General features: G+C 41.1%; 1 protein-coding gene across 1 annotated transcript in view; it reads right to left on the bottom strand.

Annotated features, from left to right (window-relative positions):
- nwk (nervous wreck) overlaps positions 1 to 18,893 on the bottom strand; it is a 272,814-nt gene that overhangs the window by 131,218 nt on the left and 122,703 nt on the right. The gene's annotated exons all lie outside the window — the stretch shown is intronic.

Here is an 18,893-nt window from a genome sequence, read left to right as displayed (position 1 = left end):
GTTGTTAGAAGCAGAGAAGTCTTTATCGAGGATGTAAGGAACGTGTACGAGTAGGAAGAGAGGAAAGAGATTGGTTCTCAGTGAATGTCGGTCTGCGGCAGGGGTGCGTAATGTCTCCATGGTTGTTTAATTTGTTTATGGGTGGGGTTGTTAGGGAGGTGAATGCAATAGTTTTGGAGAGAGGGGCAAGTATGCAGTCTGTTGTGGATGAGAGAGCCTGGGAAGTGAGTCAGTTGTTGTTCACTGATGATACAGCGCTGGTGGCTGATTCATGTGAGAGACTGCAGAAGATGGTGATTGAGTTTGATAAAGTGTGTGAAAGAAGAAAGCTGAGAGGAAATGTGAATAAGACCAAAGTTATTAGGTACAGTAGGACGTGAGTCATACGGTGGGGGAGGGGGAGAAAGTTCTGGGAGCGTTGAAAAATGTGTGGAAAGCAAGAACGTTATCTCAGAGAGCAAAAATGGGTATGTTTGAAGGAATAGTGGTTCTGACAATGTTACATGGATGCGAGGCTTGGGCTATAGATAGAGTTGTGTGGAGGAGGGTGGATGTGCTGGAAATGAGATGTCTGAGGACAATGTGTGGTGTGAGGTGGTTTGATCGAATAAGTAATAATAGGGTAAGAGAGATGTGTGGTAATAAGAGTGTGGTTGAGAGAGAGCAGAAGAGGGTGTTTTGATATGGTTTGGTCAATGGAGAGAATGAATTAGGAAAGACTGACAAAGAGGATATACATGTCAGAGGTGGAGGGAACAAGGAGAAGTGAGAGACCAAACTGGAGGTGGAAAGATAGAGTGAAAAGGATTTTGAGTGATCAGGGCCTGAACATGCAGGAGGGTGAAAGGCGTGCAAGGAATAGTGTGAAATAGAACGATGTGGTATGCCAGGGTTGACGTGCTGTTAATGGATTGAACTAAGGCATGTGAAGCGTCTGGGGTAAATCATGGAAAGTTTTGTGGGGCCTGGATGTGGAAAGGGAGCTGTGGTTTCGGTGCATTATACATGACAGCTAGAGACTGAGTGTGAACGAATGTGGCTTTTGTTGTCTTTTCCTTGTGCTACCTCGTGCACATGCTGGGGTAGGGGGTTGTCATTTTATGTGTGGTGGGGTGGCGACGCGAATGAATAAAGGCAGACAGTATAAACTATGTACATGTGTATATATGTATGTGTCTGTGTGTGTATATATATATGTATACGTTGAGATGTATAGGTATGTATATGTGCGTGTGTGGACGTTTATGTATATACGTGTGTATGTGGATGGGTTGGGCCATTCTTGAAAGTTTTTATTCTCCCTAAAATAAAATGATACTCTCTCACACCAACTCTCATTTGCCCTCTTTTTCGCCTCCTGCACCTTTCTCTTGACCTCCTGCTTCTTTCTTTTATACATCGCCCAGTGATTTGCATTATTTCCCTGCAAAAATTGTCCAAATGCCTCTCTCTTCTCTTTCACTGATAATCTTACTTCTTCATCCCACGACTCACTACCCTTTCGAATCTGCCCACCTCCCACGCTTCTCATGCCACAAGCATCTTTTGCACAAGCCATCAATGCTTCCCTAGATACATCCCATTCCTCCCCCACTCCCCTTACCTCCTTTGTTCTCACCTTTTTCCTTTCTGTACTCAGTCTCTCCTGGTACTTCCTCACACAAGTCTCCTTCCCAAGCTCACTTACTCTCACCACTCTCTTCGCCCCAACATTCTCTCTTCCTTTCTGAAAACCTCTACAAATCTTCACCTTTGCCTCCACATGATAATGATCAGACATCCCTCCAGTTGCACCTCTCAGCACATTAACATCCAAAAGTCTCTCTTTCGCGTGCCTATCAACTAACACAAAATCAAAAAATGCTCTCTGGCCATTTCTCCTACCTACATACGTATACTTATGTACATCTCTCTTTTTAAACCAGGTATTCTCAATCACCTGTCCTTTTTCAGCACATAAGTCTACAAGCTTTTCACCATTTCCATTTACAACACTGAACATCCCATGTACACCAATTATTCCCTCAACTGCCTCATTACTCACCTTTGCATTCAAATGACCCATTACTATACCCAGTCTCGTGCATCAAAGCTACTAACACACTAACTCAGATGCTCCCAAAACACTTGCCTCTCATGATCTTTCTTCTCATGCCCAGGTGCATATGCACCAATAATCACCCATCTCTCTTCATCCACTCTCAGTTTTACCCATATCAATCTAGAGTTTGCTTTCTTACACTCTATCACATACTCCCACCACTCCTGTTTCAGGAGTAGTGCTATTCCTTCCCTTGCTCTTGTCCTCTCACTAACCCCTGACTTTACTCCCAAGTCATTCCCAAACCACTTGAGCTTCGTTTCACTCAGAGCCAAAACATCCAGGTTCCTTTCCTCAAACATACTACCTATCTCTCCTTTTTTCTCATCTTGGTTACATCCATACACATTTAGACACCCCAATCTGAGACTTCGAGGAGGATGAGCACTCCCCGCGTGACTCCTTCCTCTGTTTCCCTGTTTAGAAAGTTAAAATAATAATCAAAGGCTCAATCCTTTGTTCTTAATGCTACCTCACTGATGCAGGAAATGGCAAATATGTATGAAAAAACCTAAGCAGAGGTTATAAAACAGGTCAACAACAAAACAGGACTAAGAAACAAACTACAAAGCATAACAATGAGACAAATATGCATTTAAATAAATAAAATCATTTCATGTGTGGCAAGGTGGAGACGGGAATGAATAAGGCAGCTAGTATGAATTATGTACATGAGTATATTTGTATATGTCTGTGTATGTATATGGATGTATACATTGAAATGTATAGGTATGTATAAGTGCGTGTGTGAACGAGTATGTATATACATGTGTATGTGGGTGGGTTGGGCCATTCTTTCGTCTGTTTCCTTGCACTACCTCACTAACACGGGAGACAGTGACAAAGTATAATAATAACAATCTAAGGCTCAATCCTTTGTTCACTGACGCGGGAAATGGCAACTATGTATGAAAAAAATCTAAGCAGAGGTAATAAAACAGGTCAACAACAAAACAGGACTAAGAAACAAACTACAAAGCATAACAATGAGACAAATATGCATTTAAATAATTCAGTAACCAAACAGAGAATAACATTCAAGTGGAGACCAGTGTTAGAATAAGATTAAGAAACAAAACAGAGTTAAAATGAAAGGAAAGTTATTAATGAAACAAAGATCAGTAACATAGAATATAAGAAAATTTTTACTCAGGTATGGACTGGGGGAGGGGGCGAAAATTCTGGGGGCATTGAAGAATGTGTGGAAGTCGAGAACATTATCTCGGAAAGCAAAAATGGGTATGTTTGAAGGAATAGTGGTTCCAACAATGTTGTATGGTTGCGAGGCGTGGGCTATGGATAGAGTTGTGCGCAGGAGGATGGATGTGCTGGAAATGAGATGTTTGAGGACAATGTGTGGTGTGAGGTGGTTTGATCGAGTGAGTAACGTAAGGGTAAGAGAGATGTGTGGAAATAAAAAGAGCGTGGTTGAGAGAGCAGAAGAGGGTGTTTTGAAGTGGTTTGGGCACATGGAGAGAATGAGTGAGGAAAGATTGACCAAAAGGATATATGTGTCGGAGGTGGAGGGAACGAGGAGAAGAGGGAGACCAAATTGGAGGTGGAAAGATGGAGTGAAAAAGATTTTGTGTGATCGGGGCCTGAACATGCAGGAGGGTGAAAGGAGGGCAAGGAATAGAGTGAATTGGAGCGATGTGGTATACCGGGGTTGACGTGCTGTCAGTGGATTGAATCAAGGCATGTGAAGCGTCTGGGGTAAACCATGGAAAGCTGTGTAGGTATGTATATTTGCGTGTGTGGATGTATGTATATACATGTGTATGGGGGGGGGTTGGGCCATTTCTTTCGTCTGTTTCCTTGCGCTACCTCGCAAACGCGGGAGACAGCGACAAAGTATAAAAAAAAAAAAAAAAAAATGGACTGATCACTTTCAAGCACAAAAACAATCTAAGCAAAAGGTTTTAATGTAACAGCCACTAGTAGACTGAAATGCTATTGAAACTTTTATGTGATAAAAGTCCATTAAGACTTTCTTAAAGAGTCACAAAGTTTACTGGTATACTGCAAATAATAGTCACATCTTTGATATGTTGAAACCTTTTGAGTTATTTCTCAGGTAACTATTCATGATGGATGAAAATAACTTGCTAAGACCCAGAACTTCTACAACAACTTGCAAGGTACACTTAATTAAAGTGGGGCTTTTTAAACTGGTTTCATGACTACTTCTATCATGCAGATTTCTAGATTCTATGTAAACTATTCTAGATTCTATGTAAACTACCTTCATGAACTGGGTCTTTCCTACAGATTTCTGAAAGACAAGTGTTTCATAAAGAGATTCATAAAGTCCTTGATCCAATGGCAACAGGTTAATAAGCAACAAATCTACATTTTGGTCAACTCCACTTGAATGAATTCTTATGCTGAAGATTCAAAGGGGCAACCTGGATGTGATTCAGGAATAGGTTCATAATATCTTTGGATGATCACCATGAAGACTTTACAGACATGTCGAGGATTTCTAAATACCCTTAACCCTCCTGTGAGGACAGTTAATTTAATTGGTCTGTGTCTGTCACAATGTTTATCTGTATCTGTTTGTGTGTTCTGGGGCAATGTGAAATAATTGTTTTCATGTCATAGAATTTTCTTAAACATCTTTGGAAAAGCACATGTACAAGAGGGATGTCCATGCATTGTATGAATTCCATTGTTTACTTCATGATGTCTTAATTCATCTTGAATCATGATCAAACAGTAGTGATTCTAGTCCTAAGTTACAGGAACAAAGTTCCACATTCATGTTGTTGCTTATACCTTCTGATGCTATGAAATAATTTCTTTGCTTGCCCCTTATCCCTTTATGGTACCATAATGGCATACTGATTGATCCAAGTGCCATTTTGAGACAATTACAGGAAACAAATAATTTTTGTTATCCTGAACACTTGTGTCATTTGCATTATCTCATTTCATTGGCATCTTATTTTTGACTTTGTACTACTGCAGTGTTTTAAATGATACTCCTGTATTTGTAATGTAGTTGTCTTTTTCAAGAGAATGAAACTGACATCATGATTATCATGTACCTCATTTTTCATCTCCAAAACTACCTTGGACATGGCTGGTGCAACTCCTGAATGATTCTAGAAAAAACTTATCATTATGTTTTCAAAGTGTTCATTCTTTTGCAAGTAAAGAAAATCACAATCAGTAAAACATCCAGTGGAGAAAAACAAAAGTTGACTTACACCTACCGGTGCATGATCCTATTTTGATATATTTTAAGGAAATAACAAAAAATACTTAGAATTAATATCTTACATAGAGGACTGTCCCTGCCCGAATGCTATCATTCTCAATGTTATGATACACATGGAGTGATACATCTGAACTTAGTCTAAATCTTTTGTACATACGACAGTCACAAATTACAATATGGCGAGTACAAATCCATATGCACACCAATCCTTTATACTCAGACTTGAATTTGTTTCTAACACCATAATTCATTAACTTTCAAAGCAATGCTTCAAAACCATACTCTACATGTTTTAAACCATACTTGTGTTCAAAAAACTTTATCTCATATGCCCCATATCAACTTTTAGGTTTCAAAATCTAATCTTAACTGTTTCAAAATAATATTTCATGTTTCTAAACCATATCCAAAAAGTTTCAAAGCCATATTTTATACATTCATAACCACATTCTATATTTCAAAAATATAAGTCAAATCATTTAGTTTCATAAGCACACTTTTGTTTCAAGATCATATTTCATACTTCAAGATTATATACAAATACACACATATACATATATATATTTTTTTTTTCTTTTTTTTAAACTATTCGCCATTTCCCGCGTTAGCGAGGTAGCGTTAAGAACAGAGGACTGGGCCTTTTTTGGAATATCCTCACCTGGCCCCACTCTGTTCCTTCTTTTGGAAAGGCGACTAAAAGGGGAGGGAGCGGGGGGCTGGAAATCCTCCCCTCTCATTATTTTTTTTTTTCTTTTTTTTTAATTTTCCAAAAGAGGGAACAGAGAAGGGGGCCAGGTGAGGATATTCCCTCAAAGGTCCAATCCTCTGTTCTTAACGCTACCTCGCTAACGCGGGAAATGGCGAATAGTTTGAAAAAAAAAAAATATATAACAATATCAATGTTGACTTTGATTTCAAACTTGTTAGCTTTGATGTTTCCTCACTTTTCACAAAAGTTCCAGTTGATGACATTCTAGAATATTTATTTGATGTCTTGGATGATATTCATTTACCTGTTTCAAAGTGTTTTCACAGAACTGATAAAAATGTGTATAAAAGACTGTGTATTTCAATTCAATGGAGATTATTATGCTCAAAAATTTGGTATGGCAGTGGGTAACCCTCTTTCACCTGTACTAAGTAATCTTTATATGGAATTTTTTGAAACAAAATTAATAAAGGATATCTTACCTTCTAATGCAATTTGGTTTAGGTATGTAGATGATGTTCTTTGTGTTTGGCCAACAAATGAAAATTTACAAACATTTCTCCCATTACTTAACAATTTAGTACCTTCCATCAAATTTACTGCAGAAAATGAAAATAATGGTATGTTACCATTTTTAGATTGCATGATCTATAGGCAAGAAAACAAGTTTAAGTTTAGCATATACAGAAAACCTACCAATGTATGCTCATATATCCATTATTACTTATCTCAACATGACAAGAGTTAAATTAACATCATTTCAATCTATGTTCCTTAGGGCATTATGTATTTGCAGTCCAGAGTATATTGATGATGAGTTTGAGAAGATATATTCTATTGGATCTAAGTTAAAGTACCCTAGATCTTTCATTGATAAATCCCTTAAGTTAGCAAAGAAATCATTTTATAGAGTTGAGCCCAAACCTCTAATTGACACCAAGAATCTTTTAGTTCTCCCTTTTAATGATTTTACTTTACTTCCCACATTGCTTAAATCCTTTAATGTAAATGTTACCTTCAGCAACAACAATACTATAAAGAATATCTTAATCAGGAATTCACCAGAAAATTCTCTGGGTGCATCTATATAAAGTGCCATGTAGAAATTGTTATAAGTTTTATGTTGGGCAGACTGGTAAGGATCTTTCTGTTAGACTTAAGCAACATAAATATAGTACAAGAACAGGACAAGAATCAAATGCCTTGTTTAATCACGTCAAAAACTATGATCATTGTATTGACTGGAGTAATGTCACCTCAGTTATTAACTCTTAACTCTATTACCACAAGAAATATCACTGAATCTTCTATTATAAATACACAAAGAATTATAATGTCAATATTAGTGATGGTTTATACAAATTGGATAACTTTGTTGTTGATAAAATTTGTAAAATAATAAGTTTATGATACGCTCGTTGTATGTCTTGGACAATCGCATGTTTACCAAATGGCGTCCTAGTTACATCCCTGTTATATTTCTCTCTTGTGTCTCCCCTAATGATGTGACTATTACACGAAAGGGCACTTGGGACCTTACCATGTTTCATTTTCCCCACACAAACTTTACATGGTTTACCCCAGACGCTTCACATGCCCTGGTTCAATCCACTGACAGCACGTCGACCCCGTTATACCACATCATTCCAATTCACTCTATTCCTTGCATGCCTTTTACCCTCCTGCATGTTAAGGCCCTGATCACTCAAAACCTTTCACGCCATCTTTCCACCTCCTATTTGGTCTCCCACTTCTCCTCGTTCCCTCCACCTCTGACACATATATCCTCTTAGTCAATCTTTCCTCATTCATTCTCTCCATGTGACCAAACCACTTCAAAACACCCTCTTCTGCACTCTCTACCACACTCTTTTTATTACCACATATCTCTCTTACCCTTTCATTACTTACTCGATCAAACCACCTCACACCACATATTGTCCTCAGACATCTCATTTCCAGCACATCCACCCTCCTCTGCACAACTCTATCTATAGCCCATGCCTTGCAACCATATAACATTGTTGGAACCACTATTCCTTCAAGCATACCCATTTTTGCTTTCCAAGATAACGTTCTCAACTTCCACACATTTTTCAACGCTCCCAGAACTTTCGCCCCCTCCCCCACCCTATGATTCACTTTCACTTCCATGGCTCCTTCCGCTGCCAAATCCACTCTCAGATATCTAAAACACTTCACTTCCTCCAGTTTTTCTCCATTCAAACTTACCTCCCAATTGACTTGTCCCTCAACCCTACTGTACCTAATAACCTTGCTCTTATTCACATTTACTTTTTGCATTCTTCTTTCACACTTTTCACCAAACTCAGTCACCAGCTTCTGCAGTTTCTCACCCGAATCAGCCACTAGTGCTGTATCATCAGCGAACAACAAATGAATGACTTACCAAGCTCTCTCTGTCTCTAGCTGTCATGTGTAACGTACTGAAACTACAGCTCCCCTTCCACATCCAGGCCTCACAAAACTTTCCATGGTTTACACCCGACGCTTCACATGCCCTGGTTCAATCCATTGACAGCACGTTGACCTCGGTATACCACATCGTTCCAATTCACTCTATTCCTTGCAAGCCTTTCACCCTTCTGTATGTTCAACCCCCAATTGCTCAAAATCTTTTTCACTCCATCCTTCCATCTCCAATTTGGTGTCCCACTTCTCTTTGTTCCCTCCACCTCTGACGCATATATCCTCTTTGTCAATCTTTCCTCATTCATTCTCTCCATGTGACCAAACCATTTCAATACACCCTCTTCTGCTCTCTCAACCACACTTTTTATTACCACACATCTCCCTTACCCTTTCATTACTTACTTGATCAAACCATCTCACACCATATATTGTCTTCAAACATCTCATTTCCAACACATCCACCTTCCTCCGCACAACCCTGTCTATCGCCCTTGCCTCACAACCATATAACATTGTTGGAGCCACTATTCCTTCAAAAATACCCTTTTTGCTCTCTGAGATAACACTCTCTCCTTCCACACATTCTTCAATGCTCCCAGAACCTTTGCCCCCTCCCCCATCCTGTGACTAACTTCCGCTTCTATGGTTCCATCCGCTGCCAAATCCACTCCCAGACATCTAAAACACTTCACTTCCTCCAGTTTTCCTCCATTCAAACTCATCTCCCAATTCACTTGTCCCTCAACCCTACTGAACCTAATAACCTTGCTCTTATTCACATTTACTCTCAGCTTTTTTCTTTCACACACTTTACCAAACTCAGTCACCAACTTCTGCAGTTTCTCACCCGAATCAGCCACCAGCGCTCTATCATCAACAAACAACAACTGACTCACTTCCCAAGCCCTCTCATCCACAACAGACTGAATACTTGCCCCTCTCTCCAAAACTCTTGCATTCACCTGAGAGAGCAGAAGAGGGTGTGTTGAAATGGCCTGGACATATGGAGAGAATGACTGAGGAAAGATTGACAAAGAGGATATTATGTGTCAGAGATAGAGAGAACAAGAAATGGCTCTGAGGGAACAAGGAGAAGTGGGAGACCAAATTGGAGGTGCCATGTATGGCAGGTTGGCAACAGGAAAAGACGAAGGCAGCAAGTATGAATATGTACATGGGTATGTAGGTATTTGTCTAAGTATATATATGTATTGGATACCTTGAAATTATATGTATGTAAGAAACTGCAGAAGCTGGTGACTGAGTTTGGTAAAGTGTGTCAAAGAAGAAAGTTAAGAGTAAATGTGAATAAGAGCAAGGTTATTAGGTACAGTAGGGTTAAGGGTCAAGTCAATTGGGAGGTGAGTTTGAATGGAGAAAAACTGGAGGAAGTTAAGTGCTTTAGATATCTGGGAGTGGATCTGGCAGCGAATGGAACCATGGAAGCGGAAGTGAATCATAGGGTGGGGGAGGGGGCGAAAATTCTGGGAGCATTGAAGAATGTTTGGAAGTCGAGAACATTATCTCAGAAAGCAAAAATGGGTATGTTTGAAGGAATAGTGGTTCCAACAATGTTGTATGGTTCTGAGGCGTGGGCTATGGATAGAGTTGTGCGCAGGAGGGTGGATGTGCTGGAAATGAGATGTTTGAGGACAATATGTGGTGTGAGGTGGTTTGATCGAGTAAGTAATGTAAGAGTAAGAGAGATGTGTGGAAATAAAAAGATCGTGGTTGAGAGAGCAGAAGAGGGTGTTTTGAAATGGTTTGGTCACATGGAGAGAATGAGTGAGGAAAGATTGACGAAGAGGATGTATGTGTCAGAGTTGGAGGGAAAGAGGAGAAGTGGGAGACCAAATTGGAGGTGGAAAGATGGAGTGAAAAAGATTTTGAGTGATCGGGGCCTGAACATGCTGGAGGATGAAAAGCGTGCAAGGAATAGATTGAATTGGAATGATGTGGTATACCGAGGTCGACGTGCTGTCAACAGATTGAACCAGGGCATGTGAAGCGTCTGGGGTAAACCATGGAAAGTTGTGTGGGGCCTTTATGTGGAAAGGGAGCTGTAGTTTCGGTGCATTATTACATGGCAGCTAGAGACTGAGTGTGAACGAATGGGGCCTTTGGAGTCTTTTCCTAGCGCTACCCCGCACACATGAGGGGGGAGGGGGCTGGTACTCCATGTGTGGCGGGGTGGCGATGGGAACAAACAAAGGCAGACAGTATGAATTATGTACATGTGTATATATGTATATGTCTGTGTGTATACATATGTGTACATTGAGATGTATAGGTATGTATATTTGCGTGTGTGGACGCGTATGTATATACATGTGCATGTGGGCGGGTTGGGCCATTCTTTCGTCTGTTTCCTTGTGCTACCTCGCTAACGCGGGAGACAGCGACAAAGCAAAATAAATAATATAAATATATATATATATATATATATATATATATATATATATATATATATATATATATATCCCTGGGGATAGGGGAGAAAGAATACTTCCCACGTATTCCCGGCGTGTCGTAGAAGGCGACTAAAAGGGAAGGGAGCGGGGGGCTGGAAATCCTCCCCTCTCGTTTTTTTTTTCGTTTTTTTTTTTTTTCCAAAAGAAGGAACAGAGAAGAGGTCCAGGTGAGGATATTCCCTCAAAGGCCCAGTCCTCTGTTCTTAACGCTACCTCGCTATCGCGGGAAATAGCGAATAGTATGAAAAAAAAAATATATATATATATACATATATATATTATTTATTTATTTTGCTTTGTCGCTGTTTCCTGCGTTTGCGAGGTAGCGCAAGGAAACAGATGAAAGAAATGGCCCAACCCGCCCCATACACATGTATATACATACACGTCCACACACGCAAATACACATACCTATACATCTCAATGTACACATATGTATACACACACACAGACATATACATATATACACATGTACATAATTCATACTGTCTGCCTTTGTTTGTTCCCATCGCCACCCCGCCACACATGGAGTACCAGCCCCCTCCCCCCTCATGTGTGCGGGGTAGCGCTAGGAAAAGACAACAAAGGCCTCATTCGTTCACACTCAGTCTCTAGCTGTCATGCAATAATGCACCGAAACCACATCTCCCTTTCCACATCCAGGCCCCACACAGCTTTCCATGGTTTACCCCAGACGCTTCACATGCCTTGATTCAATCCACTGACAGCACGTCAACCCCGGTATACCACATCGATCCAATTCACTCTATTGCTTGCCCTCCTTTCACCCTCCTGCATGTTCAAGCCCCGATCACACAAAATCTTTTTCACTCCATCTTTCCACCTCCAATTTGGTCTCCCTCTTCTCCTCGTTCCCTCCACCTCCAACACATATATCCTCTTGGTCAATCTTTCCTCACTCATTCTCTCCATGTGCCCAAACCATTTCAAAACACCCTCTTCTGCTCTCTCAACCACGCTCTTTTTATTTCCACACATCTCTCTTACCCTTACGTTACTTACTCGATCAAACCACCTCACACCACACATTGTCCTCAAACATCTCATTTCCAGCACATCCATCCTCCTGCGCACAACTCTATCCATAGCCCACGCCTCAGAACCATACAACATTGTTGGAACCACTATTCCTTCAAACACAGCCATTTTTGCTTTCCGAGATAATGTTCTCCACTTCCACACATTCTTCAAGGCTCCCAGGATTTTCGCCCCCTCCCCCACCCTATGATCCACTTCCGCTTCCATGGTTCCATCCGCTGCCAGATCCACTCCCAGATATCTAAAACACTTTACTTCCTCTAGTTTTTCTCCATTCAAACTTACCTCCCTATTGACTTGACCCTCAACTCTACTGTACCTAATAACCTTGCTCTTATTCACATTTACTCTTAACTTTCTTCTTTCACATACTTTACCAAAGTCAGTCACCAGCTTCTGCAGTTTCTCACATGAATCAGCCACCAGCGCTGTATCATCAGCGAACAACAAATGACTCACTTCCCAAGCTCTCTCATCCACAACAGACTTCATACTTCCCCTCTTTCCAAAACTCTTGCATTCACCTCCCTAACAACCCCATCCATAAACAAATTAAACAACCATGGAGACATCACACACCCCTGCCGCAACCCTACATTCACTGAGTACCAATCACTTTCCTCTCTTCCTACACGTGCACGTCTTACATCCTCGATAAAAACTTTTCACTGCTTCTAACAACTTGCCTCCCACACCATATATTCTTAATACCTTCCACAGAGCATCTCTATCAACTCTATCATATGCCTTCTCCAGATCCATAAATGCTACATACAAATCCATTTGCTTTTCTAAGTATTTCTCACATACATTCTTCAAAGCAAACACCTGATCCACACATCCTCTACCACTTCTGAAACTACACTGCTCTTCCCCAATCTGATGCTCTGTACATACCTTCACCCTCTCAATCAATACCCTCCCATATAATTTACCAGGAATACTCAACAAACTTATACCTCTGAAATTTGAGCACTCACTCTTATCCCCTTTGCCTTTGTACAATGTCACTATGCACGCATTCCGCCAATCCTCAGGCACCTCACCATGAGTCATACATACATTAAAAAACCTCACCAACCAGTCAATAATACAGTCACCCCCTTTTTTAATAAATTCCACTGCAATACCATCCAAACCTGCTGCCTTGCTGGCTTTCATCTTCCGCAAAGCTTTTACTACCTCTTCTCTGTTTACCAAATCATTTTCCCTAACCCTCTCACTTTGCACACCACCTCGACCAAAACACCCTATATCTGCCACTCTATCATCAAACACATTCAACAAACCTTCAAAATACTCACTCCATCTCCTTCTCACATCACCACTACTTGTTATCACCTCCCCATTTGCGCCCTTCACTGAGGTTCCCATTTGCTCCCTTGTCTTACGCACTTTATTTCCCTCCTTCCAGAGCATCTTTTTATTCTCCCTAAAATTTAACGATACTCTCTCACCCCAACTCTCATTTGCCCTCTTTTTCACCTCTTGCACCTTTCTCTTGACCTCCTGTCTCTTTCTTTTATACATCTCCCACTCAATTGCATTTTTTCCCAGCAAAAATCGTCCAAATGCCTCTCTCTTCTCTTTCACTAATAATCTTACTTCTTCATCCCACCACTCACTACCCTTTCTAATCAACCCACCTCTTCTCATGCCACAAGCATCTTTTGCGCAATCCATCACTGATTCCCTAAATACATCCCATTCCTCCCCCACTCCCCTTACTTCCACTGTTCTCACCTTTTTCCATTCTGTACTCAGTCTCTCCTGGTACTTCCTCACACAAGTCTCCTTCCCAAGCTCACTTACTCTCACCACCCTCTTCACCCCAACATTCACTCTTCTTTTCTGAAAACCCATACAAATCTTCACTTTAGCCTCCACAAGATAATGATCAGACATCCCTCCAGTTGCACCTCTCAGCACATTAACATCCAAAACTCTCTCTTTCGCGTGCCTGTCAATTAACACATAATCCAATAACGCTCTCTGGCCATCTCTCCTACTTACATACGTATACTTATGTATATCTCGCTTTTTAAACCAGGTATTCCCAATCACCAGTCCTTTTTCAGCACATAAATCTACAAGCTCTTCACCATTTCCATTTACAACACTGAACACCCCATGTATACCAATTATTCCCTCAACTGCCACATTACTCACCTTTGCATTCAAATCACCCATCACTATAAATCGGTCTCGTGCATCAAAACCACTAACACACTCATTCAGCTGCTCCCAAAACACTTGCCTCTCATGATCTTTCTTCTCATGCCCAGGTGCATATGCACCAATAATCACCCATCTCTCTCCATCAACTTTCAGTTTTACCCATATTAATCGAGAATGTACTTTCTTACATTCTATCACATACTCCCACCACTCCTGTTTCAGGAGTACTGCTACTCCTTCCCTTGCTCTTGTCCTCTCACTAACCCCTGACTTTACTCCCAAGACATTCCCAAACCACTCTTCCCCTTTACCCTTGAGCTTCGTTTCACTCAGAGCCAAAACATCCAGGTTCCTTTCCTCAAATATACTACCTATCTGCACTCCCCGCGTGACTCCTTCTTCTGTTTCCCATTTTAGGATGTTAAAAAAAATACAAGGAGGGGAGGATTTACATATATATACATATATATACAGGGTGAAAGCATGTACAGAGCACCAGACTGGGGAAGAACAGTGTGGTTTCAGAAGTGGTAGAGGATGTGTGGATCAGGTGTTTGCTCTGAAGAATGTATGTGAAAAGTTCTTAGAAAAACAGGTGGATTTGTATGTAGCATTTATGGATCTGGAGAAGGCAAGTTGCTAGAAGCAGTAAAAGGTTTTTACCAAGGATGTAAGGCATGTGTATGAGCAGGAAGAGAGGAAAGTGATTGGTTCCAGTAAATGTCAGTCTGTGGTAGGGGTGTGTGATAATCCCATGGTTATTTAATCTGTCTATGGATAGGGTGGTTAGGGAGGTAAATGCAAGTTCTGGAGAGAGGGGCAACTATGCAGTCTGTTGAGGACGAGAGGGCTTGGGAAGTGAGTCAGTTGTTGTTTGCCGATGATGCAGCTCTAGTGGCTGATTTGGGTGAGAAACCATAGAATTGGAGATGGAGTTTGGAAAAGTGTGTGAAAGGAGAAAGTAAAGAGTAAATGTGAATAAGAGCAAGGTGATTAGGTTCCGTAGGGTGGACGGAAAAGTTAACTGGGATGTAAGTTTGAATTGAGAAAAATTGGAGGAAGTGAAGTGTATTAGATATCTGGGAGTGGACTTAGCAGCGGATGGAACCATGGAAGCGGAAGTGAGTCACTGGGTTAGGGAAGGGGCGAAGGTTCTGGGAGCGATGAAGAACATGTGGAAGGAGAGAACATTATCTCGGAGCAAAAAAGGGTATATTTTAAGGAATAGTGGTAACAACAATGTTATATGATTGCGAGGCATGGGGTATAGATAGGGTTGTGTGGAGGAGGGTGGATGTGTTGGAAATGAGATGTCTGAGGACAATATGTGGTGTGAGGTGGTTTGATTGAGTAAGTAATGAAAGGGTAAGAGAGATGTGAGGTAATAAAAAGTGTGTGGTTGAGAGAGCAGAAGAGGGTGTACTGTAGCAGTTTGGTAACATGGAGAGAATGAGTGAGGAAAGATTGACAAAGTGGATATGTGTGTCAGAGGTGAAGGGAACAAGAAGTGGGAGACCAAAGAGAATGAGTGAGGAAAGATTGACAAAGTGGATATGTGTGTCAGAGGTGAAGGGAACAAGAAGTGGGAGACCAAATTGGTGGTGGAAGGATAGAGTGAAAAAGATTTTGAGCGATCGGGACCTGAACATAAAGGAGAGTGAGAGGCGTACAAGGAAGAGAGTGAACTGGAATGATATGGTATACCGGGGTGGTATACCTTTATGTGTGGTGGGGTGGCAAAAATGGGTATGTTTGAAGGAATAGTGGTTCCAACAATGTTGTAAGGTTGCGAGGCGTGGACTATGGATAGAGTTGTGCGCAGGAGGATGGATGTGCTGGAAATGAGATGTTTGAGGACAATGTGTGGTGTGAGGTGGTTTGATCGAGTAAGTAACGTAAGGGTAAGAGAGATGTGTGGAAATAAAAAGAGCGTGGTTGAGAGAGCAGAAGAGGGTGTTTTGAAATGGTTTGGTCACATGGAGAGAATGAGTGAGGAAAGATTGACCAAGAGGATATATGTGTCGGAGGTGGAGGGAACGAGGAGAAGAGGGAGACCAAATTGGAGGTGGAAAGATGGAGTGAAAAAGATTTTGTGTGATCGGGGCCTGAACATGCAGGAGGGTGAAAGGAGGGCAAGGAATAGAGTGAATTGGAGCGATGTGGTATACCAGGGTTGACATGCTGTCAGTGGATTGAATAAAGGCATGTGAAGCGTCTGGGGTAAACCATGGAAAGCTGTGTAGGTATGTATATTTGCGTGTGTGGACGTATGTATATACATGTGTATGGGGGTGGGTTGGGCCATTTCTTTCGTCTGTTTCCTTGTGCTACCTCGCAAACGCAGGAGACAGCGACAAAGGAAAAAAAAAAAAAAAAAAATATAACTTTCATACCATTCGCCATTTCCCGCGTTAGCGATGTAGCGTTAAGAACAGAGGACTGGGCCTTTGAGAGAATATCCTCATCTGGGGCCAAGTGAGGATATTCCCTCAAAGGCTCAGTCCTCAGTTCTTAACGCTACCTCGCTAACGCGGGAAATGGCAAATAGTATGAAAAATATATATATATATATATATATATATATATATATATATATATATATATATATATATAGATGAAAGAATGGCCCAACCCACCCACATACACATGTATATACATACACGTCCACACACGCAAATATACATACCTATACATCTCAACATATGCATATATATACACACACAGACATATACATATATACACATGTACATAATTCATACTGTCTGCCTTTATTCATTCCCATCGCCACCCTGCCACATGTAAATAACAACCCCCTCCCCCCTCATGTGTGCGAGGTAGCATTAGGAAGACAACAAAGGCCCCATTCATTCACACTCAGTCTCTAGCTGTCATGTAATAATGCACCGAAACCACAGCTCCCTTTCCACATCCAGGCCCCACACAACTTTCCATGGTTTACCCCAGATGCTTCACATGCCCTGGTTCAATCCACTGACAGCACGTTGACCCCGGTATACCACATCATTCCAATCCACTGTATTCCTTGCACGCCTTTCACCCTCCTGCATGTTCAGGCCCTGATCACTCAAAATCTTTTTCACTCCATCTTTCCACCTCCAATTCGGTCTCCCATTTCTCCTCGTTCCTTCCACCTCTGACACATATATCCTCTTGGTCAATGTTTCCTCACTCATTCTCTCCATGTGACCAAACCATTTCAATACACCCTCTTCTGCTCTCTCAACCACACTCTTTTTATTATCACACATCTCTCTTACCCTATTATTGCTTACTCGATCAAACCACCTCACATCACATATTGTCCTCAAACATCTCATTTCCAGCACATCCACCCTCCTGCGCACAACTCTATCCATAGCCCACACCTTGCAACCATACAACATTGTTGGAACCACTATTCCTTCAAACATACCCATTTTTGCTTTCCGAGATAATGTTCTCGACTTCCAAACATTCTTCACGGCTCCCAGGATTTTCGCCCCCTCCCCAACCCTATGATTCACTTCTGCTTCCATGGTTCCATCCGCTGCCAAATCCACTCCCAGATATCTAAAACACTTCACTTCCTCCAGCTTTTCTCCATTCAAACTTACCTCCCAATTGACTTGACCCTCAACCCTACTGTACCTAATAACCTTGGTCTTATTCACATTTACTCTCAACTTTCTTCTTTCACACACTTTGCCAAACTCAGTCACCAGCTTCTGCAGTTTCTCACATGAATCAGCCACTAGCGCTGTATCATCAGCGAACAACAACTGACTCACTTCCCAAGCTCTCTCATCCACAACAGACTGCATACTTGCCCCTCTTTCCAAAACTCTTGCATTCACCTCCCTAACAACCCCATCCATAAACAAATTAAACAACCATGGAGAATCACACACCCCTGCCGCAAACCTACATTCACTGAGAACCAATCACTTTCCTCTCTTCCTACACGTACACATGCCTTACATCCTCGACAAAAACTTTTCACTGCTTCTATAGTATTAGTGAGATGGCCTTAACTAACATAAAAAGGAAAAGAAATCTACAGGGGTGAGAATATCAGGATATCAGTCCCTCTTTTAGAGCTTTTGCATTATCATCTGGGTATGAAATTGAGAAAGCTGCATTCTTAACTCCCCTGTAATAAATCAAGTGGTGCCTACAGAATCACTAGTGTCGTATGTGTGTGTGTGTGTGTGTGTGTGATTACTGTTTGCAGTTACTGTTTGTGTGTCACAGGAAGAGAGTTTTACACTCGTGATGCCCAGTCTCTTAACCTTGTATCCTTGCACTATGTCTTTACTCTTACTTATAAATGCAAACACACACACACACACACACACACACACACACACACAAACACTAGCCTTTGCCAGTCCTCATCTCTTGAACATTCTCTGCTATCATACACCTTTTTATATTTATGTATGCTGTCTACATTAACCATATGAGTGTGTGTGTAGCTGCCTACTTATCCTGCATCAGAAGTGAGTTTTACACTCATGGCTCCCATCTCTCAAACAGTCTCTACTATCATACAACTTTTTCAATTTCTGCATTCTATCTGTATTCACAATTTCATCATTCAGTGTCTTCTATTTATCCACTACTGATACTATAAAAGTTCTCTACACTTTTTTTAACAAGTTTATTGCTTCACTTCATATCATGGCCCAAGGTTGTTCTATCCTTGCAACTTTCAAAGAA

Source organism: Panulirus ornatus, chromosome 44 (assembly GCF_036320965.1).
Source record: "Panulirus ornatus isolate Po-2019 chromosome 44, ASM3632096v1, whole genome shotgun sequence".
Lineage (NCBI taxonomy): Eukaryota > Metazoa > Arthropoda > Malacostraca > Decapoda > Palinuridae > Panulirus > Panulirus ornatus.
Note: the sequence above shows the minus strand (reverse complement) of the source record. Positions and strands in the feature narration are given on the sequence as shown.